At 39.8% G+C, this 12,763-nt stretch overlaps 1 protein-coding gene across 7 annotated transcripts in view; it reads left to right on the forward strand.

Moving 5' to 3' along the window:
• Nucleotides 1-12,763, forward strand: part of TUT4 (terminal uridylyl transferase 4) — a 149,553-nt gene that overhangs the window by 9,573 nt on the left and 127,217 nt on the right. Inside the window, exon 1 of one of the 7 annotated variants that reach the window (XM_023727064.1) lies at nt 6,853-6,898. The exons of the other annotated variants lie outside the window; for them this stretch is intronic. The gene's annotated coding sequence lies outside the window, so the exon portion shown is untranslated. Of the gene's footprint in view, nt 1-6,852; nt 6,899-12,763 lie in introns of those variants that run through there. 7 annotated transcript variants of the gene reach the window in all.

The following is a 12,763-nucleotide window of genomic DNA, read 5'->3' on the forward strand; positions in this document are numbered from 1 at the left end:
CTTGTACAAGTTGTGCTGGCTTCCCCAGTAATGTGTACTGTCTCACCCTTCACCAAAGTTACCACTTATCTATTTAGTCCCCTCTCCATCCCTCGTAACCCACAAAGATATTTTTAGCTTTTTAAGAAGCACCATATTGTTTTCCTAAATGGTTGTATCATTTTGCTTTCCCAGCCGCAGTGCGTTAAGAGTTCCAGTCTCCCTGCAACCTCCAACATTTGTTTGTTTTTTTTGATTAGTGCCATTAATGTTGACGTGAGATGGTATTTCATTGTAGTTTTGATTTGCATTTCTCTAATGACTAGTGATCTCAAGCATTTCCTCACGTGTCTGTTAGCCACCTGAATATCTTCTTTGGTGAAATGTCTGTTCATATCCTTTACCCATTTTTAAATTGGATTATTTGTCTTTTTATTGTAGAGGTGTTAAGATTTTCCTATAGATTTCACAGATTGTACTTTTGTCGACTATGTCATATCTGAACATTTTTTCCCAGTCTGTAGGTTCTTTTTACTCTTTTGATAAAGTCTTTTGATGAGCATATGTGTTTAATTTTTAGAAGATGATCCCATTTATCTAGCTTATCTTCTGGTATTTGTGTATTGTTAATTATGGTTTGTATCCTGTTTATGCCATATATTTGGGCCCCTAGTGTTGAGCCTGTTTTTTTCTTCCATGATCTTTATAGTTTTTGGTTTTGTATTTAGGTCTTTGATCGGTTTTGAATTAGTTTTTGTGTATGATGTGAGGTATGGGTCCTGTTTCATATTTTTACAGATGGACATCCAGTTTTGCTGGCACCATCTGTTAAAAAGAATGTCTTTTTCCCCTTTGATGGACTTTGGGCCTTTGTCAAAGATCAGGTGGCCATAGGTGGATGGATTTACATCTGGGTCCTCGATTCTGTTCCACTGGTCAGTGTGTCTGTCGTACCAGTATCAGGCTGTTTTGACTACTGTAGCTGTATAGTAGGTCCTGAAGTCAGGTAGCGCGAGGCCTCCTACTTTATTCTTCCTTTTTAGTAATGCTTTACTTATCTGGGGCCTCTTTCCTTTCCGTGTAAAGTTAATGATTAGTTTTTCCATCTCTTTAAAGAATGTTGTTGGTATTTGGATCGAGATTGCATTGTATTTGTAGATTGCTTTGGGTAGAGTTGACATTTTCACAATGTTGACTCTACCTATCCATGAGTGTGGCATGTTTTTCGATTTATGTAGGTCTCTTTTGGTTTTTTGCAGTGTGTTTTGTAGTTTTCTTTGTATAGGTCTTTTACATCCCTGGTTAGATTTATTCCCAGGTATTTAGGAATAAATTTTTAGGGACTATTATAAATGGTATTGCTTTCCTGATTTCCTTTTCGTAGTTCTCTTTATTGGTGTATGGGAATCCAACTGACTTTTGTATCTTTGTCTTGTATCCTGCTGCTCTGCTGAATCCGTTAGTTCCAGTAGTAGTTTTTTTTGCAGAGTCTTTAGGGTTATAGATAGTTCTTAACCCTTTCAAGGCTTAATTATTTTCTCCTTTAAAGTTTTTGTTGATACCATGTGTTTCCCCTAATAGAAGACTTGCTAATTAAAGGACCAATCCAGAATTTTTGTTATGATTTATGGATTTTGGTACCCATTATCTGGGATCACATGTGTCTCATTGTCCCTGGATGTCATAAATCCTGCTAATAGGAGTCAATGATAAAATCTTTTTTTAAAATTTATTTTATTTTTTTTCTGAAAATTTGCAAAAAGAAGTAAAACATGAAGGCACCTGGCAATGACTACACATACATTTTATTCTTACCTCCTTCTTAGCCTTTTTATTATTTTTCATGAAAATTTTTAAAACATGGTACAGTGCATTCTTCCTTACTGCAAAAGCAGTACTTACAGCCTGAATAAATAAAGCCAAATGATTTTTTGTCTCAGGAAAATTACCACTATACAGTGTATTGTTCATTACTGCAAAAGCAGTACTGACAGGCCAAATAAATAAAACTAAAGGAATTTGAATCCCAGGAAAATTAACATTACTATGTATTCTTCATTATAACAAAAGCAGTACTAACAGCTAAGAAACAGAAACAGCTGCCCTGGAATACTGCAGAACTGCTCATGGCAGTGCATTCCACCTGCCACATATGGAAGCAATGATTGGGCCCTAAGGTTGAGTGCAGGGTAAGAATAAATTATAGGAGTTTGAGTCTCTTGAAAAGTGCCATTGCAATGCATTATTCCTTATCGCAGAGGCATTATTTACTGTTCAGAAGCTAGAAAAGCAGGGAGCCAGTAATACCTGGAAACAGTGAATGGCATCAGGGAGACAATGGCCACTGTGACTGAATGAAGACTGGGAATAGCTTATTCTCACAATAAATAAATTCTCACGATAACATAGTAACTGGGAAACATAGCGAGGAGGCTTATCTCACAGAAATAAAGGCAGACCTGTCAAAAGTTTAGCAAATTCACACATCCAGGAGCCATCACCTAAGACAGTGTTCAGTCTACGCAAAAATGAGTCTCCAACTCTGGGTTCTTGAGTTTTACGCATTTCAAAAGGCTCCCACCTTGAGTCTAATAAACACATTAAAATTGGGTTACCTCTTTCCAAAGAACTCATAGGCATAAAAAGCCGTTGGGATACCAGTGTCCCACGAGTCATGAAAGGGAAGACGATGATGCTCAAGGCAGACCTTTTTTGCTAGTTAAGCTAAACTGTTGTTCAATTTTAAGATGATTTCGGGATGTTTTTGGTTTAAGGTTTAAAGATTATCTCAGGGCAATAGTTTCAGGGATTCACCCACCCTCCATGGTTCTAGAAAGTCTAGAGTCCATAAGAATTTGAAATTCTGTTCTGTATTTCTCCCTTTTGATCAGGATTCTTCTATGGAATCTTTGATCTAAATGTTCAGTAATGGTAACTGGGCATCATCCAGTTCTGGTCTCATGGCAAAGGAGGCAGTTGTTTATGGAGGCAATTAGCCATACATTCCATATCCTCCTATTCCTAACTCTCCTTCTGTCTCTGTTGCTCCAGGTGAAGAGACCAATTGTTGTGCTTTGGATGGCTGCTTGTAAGCCTTCAAGGCACTACATAACAAACTAGGAGGTAGAATAGAAGCGCTAAACATGTTATTAGGCCAATTAACTGGGAAGTCTCGTGAAGCCATGACCCTAAATCTCCAAACCAAGGAACCTGATTCCATGAGGTGTTCGGTTGTATGTACATAAGCAACCTCAGCAGCTACTCTTTTTTTGTAAATGTATCTGTCACACAACTTTTGTCATTTCACCTTTTTACAGGTGTACAACTTATTGACAGCAGTTATAATAATCAGCTGTGCAACCCTGCCTTTAATGTGATTTTTCCATCACTGTTAACCCCCTTTTCCTCCTCCTTCCCACCCCTGGTAATCACTAATACACTTTAGTCTTTATACATTTGCCTTTTCTTGTCTTTTTAAATAAGTGAGGTTATACAATATCTGTATTTTTGTGATTGACTTATTTCACTCAGCATAATATATTCTAGCTCCATCCATACCGTAGCATGTATCAAGACTTCTTCATTTTCTCCTACTGGTTGAGTAGTATTCCATTGTATGTGTGTACCACATTTTGTTTATCCATTCATCTGTTGATGGACATTTAGGTTGTTATCACCTTTTGGCTATTGTGAATAGTGCTGCAGTGAACATTGGTGTACAAGTCTGTGTTTGATTCTCTGCTTTAAAGTCTTTTGGGTCTATACCTGGGAGGGAATTGCTGGGTCATCTGGTAGTTCTGTTTTAGTTTTTTGAGGAACTGCCACACTGTCTTCCACAATGGCTATACCATTTTGCATCCCCACCAGTAATGGATAAAGGTTCCAATTTCCCAACATCCTCACCAGCATTTGTTCTTTTCTGGGTTTTTTTTTTTTTTTTTCCCCTTCATCTTAGCCATCCTAGTGGGAGTGAAATGGTATCTCATTGTGGTTTTGATCTGCATCTCACTGATGGCTAATGATGCTGAGCATCTTTGCATGTGTTTGGTGGCCGTTGGAATGTCATCTTTGGGAAATGTCTGTTCAAGTTCTTTGCCCATTTTATGATTGAGTTATTTGTCTTTTTGTTGTCGGAGTTTTATATATGTTTTGGTTATTAGATTCTTGTAGGTTATATGGTTTACGAAGGTATTCTTCTAGTAGGTAGCTTTTTTTCCTCTTATCTTGGTAAAGTCTTTTGATGAACAAAAGTTTTTAATTTTCATGAGGTCCATTTATTTATTTTGTTTTCTGCTATTTGTGCTTTTGATATTATATTAGATAATCCATTTTTGAAAGCTAGACCTGACAGCGTTGCCCCTGCTTGTTCTTCTAAGAATTTTATGGTTTTAGTTTGCATCTTTAGGTCCTTAATCTGTTTTGAATTTGTTTTTATTTATAGTGTGAGGCATGGATTCTGTTTCATTTTTCTGCTTGTTTAAATCCAATTTTCACAGCACCATTTATTGAAGAGACTCTTCTTTCCCCATTGAATGGACTTAGCACCTTTGTTGAAAATCAGTTGACCATAAATGTGTGGGTTTATTTCTGGACTCTCAATTCTATTCCTTTGGTCTATGCATCTGTTGTTAACACCAGTACCAGGCTGTTTTGGTTACTCCAGCTTTATATAGTGGTGTTTTAAAACCAGGAAGTGTGAGTCCTCTTACTTTGTTCTTCTCTTTCAACATTGTATGAGACCACTATTATAAGAACTCAAGAAAAGGTTTAAACGCAGAAAAAAGCATTCTTTGATGGTTATGGGGGGGGTGAGAAAGAGGGGGAGGGAAAATCACTAGCTAGATAGTGGACAACACATAATACAGGGGAAGTGTGCACAAGAGAAAAAAGAAGAAAAAAATTATGGTTTTAACTCTTACATTTAGGTCTTTGATCCCTTTTGAGTTAATTTTTATAGTGGTGTGAGGTAGGAGTCCATATTCATATTTTTGCATGTGGCTACCCTGTTGTCGTAGCACCATTTGTTGATGAAGCTATTCTTTCCCTATTGGATGAACTTGGCATACTTATAAAAAATCAATTGACTATAAATGTATGGATATTTTTATGGACTCTCAATTCAATTCCATTGTTCTATGTATCTGTCCTTATGCCAGTAGCACACAGTCTTGATTACTTACTATTGCTTTGTAGTAAGTTTTGAAGTCAGGAAGTGTGAGCCGTCCAACTTTGTTCTTTTGTTTCAAGATTGTTTTGCCTATTCTAGGTCTGTTGCATTTCCATATGAATTTTAGGATCAACTGTCAATTTCTGCAAAAAAAGGCAGCTGGAATTTTGATAAGAGATTGTGTTGAATTTGGAGAGTAATTTGGAGACTATGCCATCTTAATATTAAGTCTTCTATTTCATGAATATGTGATGTCTTTCCATTTATTGAGGTCTTTTAAAATTTATTTCAATGACATTTTGTAGTTTTCAGTGTACAAATATTGTATTTCTGTATTTTAATTTATTCCTAGGTATTTCATTCTTCTGAGTGCTGTTGTGAAATGGAATTGTTTTCTTAATTTCATTTTCATATTGTTCATTGCTAGTATATAGAAACATAACTGAATTTTGTGTCTTGATCTTATATCCTGCAGACTTGCTTGTGAATTCCTTAGGATTTTACAAATAGGGATAGTTTTACTTCCTTTCTAATCTGGATGACTTACTTCCTTTCCTAGCCTAATTGCCCCAGAACCTCCAATACAATGTTGAATAGAAGTGAGAGCAGACGTCTTTGTTTTGGTCTTGATCTTAGGGGAAAAGCATTCAGTCTTTCACCATTAAGTGTGGTGTGTTCATTATCTGGTTGAGGAAGATCCCTTCTATACTTAGTTTGTTGAGTATTTTTACCACGAAAAGGTATGTTGGTTTTTGTCAGGTGCTTTTTCTGCATCTGTTGAGACGTTCACGTGAGTTTTGTCCTTTATTCCATTAATACTACATTGAGTTTTATATGTTGAACCAACCTTGAATTCCTGGGATAAATCCTACTTGGTGTTTGATCCTTTTTATTTGTTGCTGGATTTGATTTGCTAGTATTTTGTTAAGAAATTTTGCATCTATATTCCTAAGGGATATTAGGCTGTGATTTTCCTGTCTTCTGATGTGTTTGTCTGGTTTTGCTATCAGGGTAATGCCGGCCTCATAGAATGAATTAATAGTTTATTCTTGTGTTTTAAAAACTTTTCAGTTTTAACATCTGATTAAAATAGTGGTAGATATACCCACAAAAACAAAAACTCTTTGGATCCTCAATTTTTAAGAGTACAAAGGCATCCTGAAGCCATTAAGTTTTCAGCTAAAAGACATTCCCTAGTAACTGAGCATTAGACCAAAAATTGGGACTCTTTCTTATAGTCTCAACCAGTCCCATATTTGTCACCTTAGGCAAGTCATAAACTCAGATGCCTCATTAATGTATAAAATGGAAACAGTGTATGACTTTATTAACTTCACAAAAGTGAAAGGATAAATAATGGACATATTAGACATGTATTAAAACAAGTTGCTGCCATTGAGTAGATTCCGACTCATGGTGACCCCATGTATGTCAGAATAGAGCCATGCTCCAAAGAGTTTTCAGTGGGTGATTTTTCAGAGATGTAGATCACCAGGCCTTACTTTTGCAGCTGTCTGGGTGGACTTGAACCTCCGACCTTTTGTTTGCACCACCAGAAAGACAGGGGAACCTCATGCCACCAAGAATGAAGAACCCGGAGGGAACCTGTCCTTTGAGCTTGGGGTCCCTGCGCTGAGAAGCTCCTAGACCAGGGGAAGATTGAAGACAAGGACCTTTCCCAAGATCTGAAAGAGAGAGAGAGCCTTCCTCTAGAGCTGGCACCCTGAATTTGGACTTCTAGTCTCCTAAACTGTGAGAAAATAAACTTCTGTTTGTTAAAGCCATCCACTTGTATTTCTGTTGTAGTAGCACTAGATGACTACAACAGGATTTGGTGCTTAGGGTGGGATTCTGCTCTAATAGATACCTAAAATGTGGAGGCGGTTTTGAAACTGTGAATGGATAGAGGCTGGAAGAGGTTTAAAGTGTCTGATAGTAAAAGCCTAGATTACACTGAAGAGGCTGTTGGTGGAATTATGGACAACAAGGACAATTCTGGTGAGGACTTAGAAGGAAATAAGGAGAGCTGTTACACTGGAAACAGCGTAGATGGTGAGAAGCAGTATCAGAGGAATGGTAGCAGTGGAGAAACAGCAGCAGCAGAGAAAGGGCAGCAGCAGAACCGGGAGACCAGTGCGAGACAGTAGTGGAGTCGACCACCAGTGAGAGAGCTGAGCGCCTTTGTCCTGGAGGCTTCCTGGTGGTGTAGGGTGCCTCTGAGCACTTACTGGTGGAGCTAGGCTTGCCTCATGGAGCAAGAGAGCTGAGTGCCTTCTGGCGGTAGTTTACTGGCAGAGTGGGATGCCTCCAGGCATTTATCAGTGTAGCTAAAGAACTTTGGAATGATTGCCTGAGCCGGGTTGACAGGTGTGATGAAGCCCCTGAGGGGCTGAGAGGCCAAGGAACCAGGAAGCAAAAGCTGAAAAGACAAGGAACATAGGAAGCAGAACTACCTCAGACTTCTGGAGTCTGAAAGAGTGGAGCCATGGCCTCTGGAATTTCTAAGGGTGGGGCCACAGCCTCCTAGGTTTCGAAGACTCAGATCTTCACCAACTTGATCCTGGAGTGTGGGGCTGCCATTCATGAGTGTCAGCAGGATGAGGCCGAATCTGCTGCCCAAAGCTGTGGGGGCGGGGCTGCCGTGCTACGTGTGATTGATTACTTTTGTGTGGCCTTTCTAGCCGTGGTCTTGTAACTCCTACCCAGCTGATTGGGCAGGACTGTGCAGATAGAGATTGGAAGGAGATTGGTCAGTTTTGCCCTAAAAGAGAGCCAATTCCAGAGCAGAGAAAGAGAGAGTCTGACCACCATGAAGGAGGAACAGCCAGGAGCCAGCACGTCCTTTGGACCTGGGATCCCTGCGCTGATGCGCTGAGAAGCTCCTGGAACCAGGAGACAGAGAGAGAGAGATGTAACACTGAAGACAGGAGAGACCCATCAGGAGGAAGTGGCATGGTGGGCTTCCTGGGCCATGGGGCGAGAAAGCTGAGTGCCTTTGGACAATGACCTAGAGCCAGGGAAAGCCGTGCCTGCAAGCATAGCTGGGAAGAGGCTGTCTTGATAGAAAAACTGTATCCTCAGCATTCCTCAACCTGAATTGTAACCTGTTACTTCCCTAATAAACCCCATAATTTTGAGTATGGTCAGTGAGTTCTGTGTGGCCATTGTTGCAATGAATTATCGAACCCAGCAGAGAAGTAGAGAGTGCCGTGGGAGGGACCGTTGGCGTCAGAATTGGTAAAGATGACTGAGAGAGGACGCATGTCTGACCCTTGCCTTATGGGAATCAGCCTTGGGCTGTTTATCTTGGTTCTCCGTCCCCCTTGTGGAGTTAGAGGTCAGACACCACCCCATGCCGTTTTTTTTACACATGCCCAAGGGGCAGAGGAACAGGGCCTGAGGGGCTGAGGGGGTAGGGTCGCCACTCAGGGCCTAGGAGAACAGGGCTGTCCAAAACCATGGGAGCAGAGTTGCTATTCCAGTGGGCCTGGAAGGTGGAGGTGAAGCCCAGGGCCCAGCTGAAGCCCAAGGCCTTGATCCTTCGTCTCATGTACTTTGGACATGTTATCAGGAGGGACCATCCCCTTGAGAAGTATCATGATTGGTAAAGTAGAGGATTGGTGAAAAAGATGAAGATCCTCAACAAGATGGATTGATACAGTGGCTGCAACAATGGACTCAAACATGGCAACAATTGTGAGGATAGTGCAGGACTGGCAGTGTTTCCTTCTGTTGTATGTAGGGTCACTATGAGTGGGAACTGGCTTGAGGGCACCTGACAATGCCACTAAAACCAGTACCACTGGAGGATCCCTGGTGGCGCAGTGTTTATAAGCGCTTGGCTGCTAACTGAAAGGTTGGCAGTTTGAACCCACCATCCACTCAACGGGAGAAAGATGTGGCAGTCTGCTTCAGTAAGGATTACAGTCTTCGAACCCCTTTGGGGCAGTTCTGCTCTGCCCTACAGGGTCACTATTAGTCAGATTCAATCCATGGCAGTGTGTTTGGTTTTTTCGGTACCTGCACCACTGCTGAAGCCCTCGTGGCATAGTGGTTAAGAGTTCGGCTGCTAACCAAAAGGTCGACAGTTTGAATCCACCAGCTGCTTCTTGGAAACCTTATGGGGCAGTTCTACTTTGTCCTGTAGGGTCGCTATGAGTCGGAATTGACTCAGTGGTGATGGATTTGGGGATTGGCACCACTGCTGTTGTGTTCCCTTACCCTGTTGAGTTATATATTTTGCAGTCTCCTACCCTGTATGAATTCAAATATTAGAAAATTGTATAAACAAGGGGATTGGTGTTTTATGTATTTATTATTTCCATGTTTAGTTAGTTTCTTAATACAGCTTGTGGTTAACAGCTATGGCGAGCTACAGCTGCTAACCAAAAGGTCAGCAGTTCAAATAACACCAGCCACTCCTTGGAAACCCTATGGGGCAGTTTTGCTCTGTCCCATAGGGTTGCTATGAGTTGGAATTGACTCGACAGCAGCAGGGTTTAATACAGCTTGGCTATGTTACATTCAGTTTCCTTTCCTGTTCTTCACATTTGCTGTTTTACCCGTCTTAAGCCCTGTACTGCCCTCTGCTTTCCTCTCTTAGTGCTCGCCTTCTGTGTCATAGAATGATGTTATCAACTTTGTGTTCTTTACAGTTCTTTGAGATACTAATAGATGGTCCTGGCAAAAGAAGCTTCATTAGTCAGATAATTCTAGGAAATGCTGCAAATTACATCCCTCTTTTAGTGATTTACTATGCATATTAGCATATTAAAGAGTCTGAGATGTCCTTCAGGAAAGAAGGCTGTTTAACTTGGTTTAACACAACCATCCCTCCCCTCTAAATTGCTTGTGATAAGACCTCAAATAACCTTATAATGCTTTTTATTATTGTTGTTAATCACTGTTACTTTACTGCCTCTTGATTTTTCCCTCAAACTTTAGTCTCTTTCCTCTGCAATCTGTCTTCCTTGTTCTGCAGAAGTTAATCTAAAACAGAAATTGTGCCACTTTTCTGCTTATAAAGCTATGACTTCTCTTTGTTTAAGTTTGTACTCAACTTGGCATGCAAATTGCTTCATAGTATGCACCAACCTACATTCCCTATTTCGTCTCCTGTACTTGTTATTCATTCTATTCTGTGGTCCTAAAAAAATTCTCGAAGTTTTACAAACACATTTGTTTAGTATATAAAAAGCCCACCCATTAGGACTATTCCTTGTCACTTCTTCTCCCAACTGGGGAATTCCTCTTCAGCTCAACTATTATCTCCATTATGAAGGCTTTTCTTAGACTTTCTCCTAGATTTTCATAGCATGTGTCACATAGTATTGTCATTTTTTGCTTATATGGCTGTCTCCCCTGTTAAAGCCTCTTGTTTATTTTTGTATCCCTAGCATTTAACCCAGCTCTTTATGTATGAATGTTCACAAATAATATTTGTTAATGTTCATTTCAGATTTATATTTGTTTACCTGAACAAATGCAGGGTCAGCTATATAATTTGCAGGACCCAGTGCAAAATGAAAATGTAGGAGGAGTCTGGAGCAAGATGGCTGTATGATCAGCCTGCACGCTTCTGAACCCTCTCAAAAACACCAAAAAAAAAAACAAACAAACCGAAAACCTCCTCCCCCAAACCAAACCAAACCAGACCAAACCAAACCAAACCAAACCAAATCAACAAAACCAAGCAGGAAGTGGCAGAACCAACTTTGTTAGAACTCTAGAAGCCAGATAAAGAGTTCCAGCAACTAAGTGAAGACTGAATCAAGAAAAAAAGTGTCTAAATGGTAGAAAAACTTTGGTTTTCTACTTGACTGCACCCCATCCTCCCCCTGCCCCATGGCCATCTTAAAATGGCAGTGGCCTGCACTCTCAGAAAAGGAACCTGGTCTCTGGCTCTAGAAGGATCAGAGCAGACTATATTCTCAAACTATTGTGTGTGTCTATTCTCACCTGTCTGGGGAATGCCTGAAAGACTAAAGGAAGGTGCTTATCTTGGTTTGCCCTGTTTTGGAGCATGCACAGGGCTGAGGGCACTCAGCTGGCAAGAATCAGAGGTTGTAACCACTTATAGCCACCTAGGGCTAAAGAATGTGATTCACGCATACAGTAGGCCCCTAAACATTGGAAGGAGAACCCAAGGAATTCTTTTTGGAAATTAAGGTTTTAAAAGCACTGTTTATACAAGGGAATTGAGAAAGCCACATGCATGCCCAGAAAAAGAAACATGCTCAGAAATTACTTCAGAAGACCCTATGCTTTCACTTTGGACTGATCCCCAGGCTGACTGTAAGCCTGACTAAGTGTTGAAGGCGAGTCCTGGCACTGAGCCAATTTGCAAAGACTGGGGAAGGTTTTATTTGCTGCCACTGCCTCCGTGATTGTTCTCGGAAATCTCTTTGTTGTTTACAGAAATCTCTTAAAAAGTAGCTGAACATAAGCTATGGAACAGAGACTGCAGTGTCCACAAGTGTCCCAGAAGGCAATTTTTGCAAATATAGTTAGGGAAGTCACTAAACAGACTACTACAGCCTTCAACAATAACAAACAAAACAGCAGACCCTCAGGAAGGAGGAGAATCTGATTTCCATAGTAACCACATTACAATATTCAAATATATCATTATTAAGAGGAAAAATTAAGACATACAAGGAAACAGGAAAGGGTAGGCTGTTCAAAAGAACAAAATAAAGTGACAGAAACTGTCCCTGAGGAAGACCAGATAATGGACTTATTCTAGACAAAGACTTTAAAGCAATAGTATTAAATATGCTCAAAGAGCTAAAGGAAGAGATAGACAAAGAACTAAAGGAAATCAGGAAAACAGTACATGAACAAACAAGAATATCAGTAAAGAGACAGAAACCATAAAAAGGAACCAAACAGATACTAGACCTGAAAATAAAATAACTGAAATGAAAAATTCACAAGAGAAGTTGAACAGCAGATTTGAGCTAGCAGAAGAACGAATCAGCAAACTTGAAGTTAGGACAATTGAAATTATTGAGATTGAGGAACAAAAAGAAAAAATAATGAAGAAAAGAGGAAACAAGGTCTAACGGACTTGTGGGATACCATCAAGCAGATCAACATACGCATTATTGGTGTCCCAGAAGGAGAAGAGAGAGAAAGGGGCAGAAAGAATAAATGAAGAAATATTAGCCAAAAACTTCCCAAACTTGATGAAAGACACGAATTTACACATTCAAGAAGTTTAATGAACTCCAAGTTTACTCCAAAGACATCTACACTGAGACAAATTATAATTTAACTCTTTTGAAAACCAAAGATAAAGAGAATCTTGAAAGCAGCAAGAGAGAAGTAAATCATCATGTACAAGGGATCCTTGATAAAATTAAGTGCCAGTTTCTCCTCAGAAGCCATGAGGTCAGAAGACAGTAGAACGACATACTTAAAGTGCTGAAAGAAAAGAACTGTCAACCAAGAATTTTACATGAAGCAAACTGTCCTTAAAAAATGAGGGTGAAATTAAAGACATTCTCAGATAAACAAACTGAGGGAGTTTATTACCATGAGACCTGCTGTCTTAGGCTGGGTTCTCTAGAGAAGCAAAACCAGTAAAGTGTATAAATATATATATATATATATAGA

This window comes from Trichechus manatus, unplaced genomic scaffold, assembly GCF_000243295.1.
Source record: "Trichechus manatus latirostris isolate Lorelei unplaced genomic scaffold, TriManLat1.0 scaffold00015, whole genome shotgun sequence".
Taxonomy (NCBI): domain Eukaryota; kingdom Metazoa; phylum Chordata; class Mammalia; order Sirenia; family Trichechidae; genus Trichechus; species Trichechus manatus.